The sequence below is a fragment of the Alosa alosa genome, unplaced genomic scaffold, assembly GCF_017589495.1.
Source record: "Alosa alosa isolate M-15738 ecotype Scorff River unplaced genomic scaffold, AALO_Geno_1.1 AALO_1.0_unplaced_573, whole genome shotgun sequence".
Lineage (NCBI taxonomy): Eukaryota > Metazoa > Chordata > Actinopteri > Clupeiformes > Clupeidae > Alosa > Alosa alosa.
The window spans coordinates 6,249-10,021 of record NW_025962734.1 but is presented as its reverse complement, the minus strand read 5'-3'; the positions used below and the strand labels follow the sequence as shown (position 1 = coordinate 10,021).

The 3,773-nt window shown below is 48.1% G+C and overlaps 2 non-coding genes across 2 annotated transcripts; both read left to right on the top strand.

The window, feature by feature from the left end:
• The first annotated feature begins 2,462 nt into the window (after positions 1-2,462).
• trnap-cgg lies at positions 2,463-2,534 on the top strand. Its single transcript has one exon. It is a non-coding gene; the product is annotated as a tRNA-Pro (tRNA).
• A 110-nt stretch (positions 2,535-2,644) lies between these two features.
• Positions 2,645-2,716, top strand: trnap-ugg. The gene has a single exon. It is a non-coding gene; the product is annotated as a tRNA-Pro (tRNA).
• The last annotated feature ends 1,057 nt before the right edge of the window (positions 2,717-3,773 follow it).

Sequence of the window (3,773 nt, the reverse complement as noted above, 5' to 3'; positions counted from 1 at the left end):
GAGCCATCACATTAAGTGCTCGCTGGTTCAGGGGTATGATTCTCGCCGGTGCCAGAGGTCCCGGTTCAAATCCCGGGACGCAGGCCCGCAGGCTGCTACAGGTGAATGTCATTGAAAATGTGTTAATTTCAACTCACAGTGATCTAGGAAATGATGTTGTTGTTTTTTCAGCTAAATTCATAGGCAGTCAAGGCTTGTTGGTCTAGGGAATGATTCTCGCTAGGTGTTGGTGAGGTCTGGGGTTCAAATCCCAGACAAGCCCTTCCCACGCAACTATTTGTCATTATCAGGTGCTGTGTCAGCACTGTCTTACCTTGCTGTACAGCATAAGGCCGCAGCTTTTCAGCAACTAAACACCACTGTTAATTCCTCCCTTTCCTTTCAGCTAAATATTGCTGCACAGAAGGCTGCCTCGGATATAAGCTGCTGAGCAGCGTGGCTGGATTGGTCTAGGGGTATGATTCTAGCTTAGGGTGCGAGGTCCCTGGTTCAAATCGGACGAGACCTTTCCCCGCGCAACTTTCTGTCAGTATCATGTGTTTGTGTCAGCACTGTCTCTCCTTTGCTGTACAGCATGTAGCCCGGCAGCTTTTCTGCGGCCTCCGGCAGCACCCGACCTCCCTTTCCTTTGCTGTACAAAGCATGTTAGCCGTGGCTCGTTGGTCTAGCTTTTCTCGCTTCGGGTGCAACCGGGTTCAAATCCCCAGCCCTTTTACTTCCTCTGGTGCTTTGTCACCTGTCCTTTCTGCTTGGGTCCTCAGTTGGAATTTATTCCACCTGAGCGATCACATGCACTAAAACGCTGGCTTTAGGGACCAAATCGAGAATGACATGCGTTACAGGTGAATTTCATTGAAATGTGTTAATTTTTCAACTCTCAAGTGGTCTAGGGGTATGATTCACCAAGCCGGTGCAGAGGTCCGGGTTCAATCCGGACAGGCCCTCTGTTCTGTGAAACTCTGCAGCAGCTTTGCTGCTAGCTGCCACCAGTGAACTGCTGCAGTTTGTTTACCAGACTTACTTTAGAAATGTTGATGTGCAGTGGAACCAAGCAAAGATTGGTCTTACCTGCAGACCCTCTAAATATTTGTTGTGAATAGGCACTGAATAAAAAGTACTCTTGGCCCAGGCTCGTTGGTCTAGGGTATGATTCTCCGGGTGTAGAGATGTCCTGGTTCAAATCCCGGATGATCCCTCTGTTCTGTGAAACTTTGCACCTTTGCTGCTAGCTGCCACCGTGAACTGCTGCAGTTCGCTACCCAGGACTTTTTTTAGGAAATGTTGATGCGCAGGAACCAAGCTGAAAAGATTGGTCTTACCTGCAGACCACTCTAAATGTTTGTTGTGAAGAAAGGCACTGAATAAAAAAAGTACCCTTGGCCCAGGCTCGTTGGTCTAGGGGTATGATTCTCGCCGGTGCGAGAGGTCCCGGTTCAACTTCCCGGACGAGCCCTTCTTCCTCGAAACAAACGCCAGACTTTACTGCAAGAATCGAGCGTAACTAAACAAAACAAAGATCTAAACTCTTTTGTTAGCATTGAAGGGAAAAGAGCCAATTTTGGACCAGATTTTTTTACTTGCTCAGGCCTGCAAGGGTCCTGACAAAACAAGACCCAGGGGCGCTCAGCTTTCGTTGGTCTAGGGGTATGATTCTCGCTTTGGAGTGCGAGAGGTCCCGGTTCAAATCCCGGACGAGCCCCTTTGTGCTTCCTCACCAATTCTTTGTCGGCCTCACTGTTCAACGCCATTCTCCTGTGGAGATTTAGCCTCAGTTGGATGTTTATTTTTCCCCCTGAGCCATCACATTGTGGTTCGTTGGTCTAGGGTATGATTCTGGCTTTGGGTCGCGAGGTCCCGGTTCAAATCCCGGACGAGCCATGAGAGCGTTACAGGTGAATGTCATTGAAATGTGTTAATTTTCAACTCTCATCAGTGATCTAGAAAATGATGTTGTTTTTCAGCTAAATTCATAGCCAGTCAAGGCTTGTTGGTCTAGGGAATGATTCTCACTTAGGGTGCGAGGGTCGGGTTCAAATCCCAGACAAGCCCTTCCCCACGCAACTATTTGTCATTATCAGGTGCTTGTGTCAGCACTGTCTTACCTTTGCTGTACAGCATATAGCCGGCAGCTTTTCTGCAACTAAACACCACCACACCTCCCTTTCCTTTCAGCTAAATATTGCTGCACAGAAGGCTCGACATAAGCGTTTGAGCAGCGTGGCTCGTTGGTCTAGGGGTATGATTCTCGCTTAGGTGCTGTAGAGGTCCCTGGTTCAAATCCCGGACGAGACCTTTCCCACGCAACTTTCTGTCAGTATCATGTGTTTGTGTCAGCACTGTCTCTCCTTTGCTGTACAGCATGTAGCCGGCAGCTTTTCTGCAACTCAACACCACCCGACCTCCCTTTCCTTTCAGTTAAATATTGCTGCACAAAACGCTCGACAAAAGCTTATGCGCAGCGTGGCTCGTTGGTCTAGGGGTATGATTCTCGCTTCGGGTGCGAGAGGTCCCGGGTTCAAATCCCGGACGAGCCCTTTTGTGCTTCCTCACCAATTCTTTGTCGGCCACACTGTCTAATGCCTTTCTGCTGTGGAGATTTAGCCTCAGTTGATGTTTATTTATTCCACCTGAGCCGTCACATTGTGGCTCGTTAGTCTAGGGGTATGATTCTGGCTTTGGGTGCGAGAGGTCCCGGGTTCAAATCCCGGACGAACCCAAGAAGCGTTACAGGTGAATTTCATTGAAATGTGTTAATTTTCAACTCTCATCAGTGATCTAGAAAATGATGTTGTTGTTTTTTTTCAGCTAAATTCATAGCCAGTCAAGGCTTGTTGGTCTAGGTAATGATTCTCGCTTAGGTGCGGAGGTCCCGGTTCAAATCCCAGACAAGCCCTTCCCCACGCAACTATTTGTCATTATCAGGTGCTTGTGTCAGCACTGTCTTACCTTTGCTGTACAGCATGTAGCCGGCAGCTTTTCTTCAACTCAACACCACTCGACCTGCCTTTCCTTTCAGTTAAATATTGCTGCACAAAGCGCCGACAAAAGCATTTGGACATGATTCTCGCTTAGTGGAAAATCCACGAGCCCTCTGTTCTGTGAAACTCTGCAACTTTGCTGCTAGCTGCCACTGCAGTTGTTAAATATTTAGGAAATGTTGATGTGCAGTGGAACCAAGCTTAAAGATACCTGCAGACCACTCTAAATATTTGTTGTGAATAAAATAAAAAAGTACTCTTGGCCCAGGCTCGTTGGTCTAGGGGTATGATTCTCGCCGGGTGTGAGATGTCCCGGTTCAAATCGGATGATCCCTCTGTTCTGTGAAACTTTGCACCTTTTGCTGCTAGCTGCCACCGGTGAACTGCTGCAGTTCGTTACCCAGGACTTTTTTTAGGAAATGTTGATGCGCAGTGGAACCAAGCTGAAAGATTGGTCTTACCTGCAGACCACTCTAAATGTTTGTTGTGAAGAAAGGCACTGAATAAAGGTACCCTTGGCCGAAGGCTCGTTGGTCTAGGGGTATGATTCTCGCCCGGGTCGCGAGAGGTCCCGAGTTCAACTCCCCGGACGAGCCCTTCTTTCGAAACAAACGCCAGACTTTACTGCAAGAATCGACGCTAACGAAACAAACAAAGGCGAAACTCTTTGTTAGCATTGAAGGAAAAGAGCCAATTTTTTGGACCAGATTTTTTTACTTGCTCAGGCCTGCAAGGGGTCCTGACAAAACAAGACCCAGGGTGCACTCAGCGGCTTTCGTTGGTCTAGGGGTATGA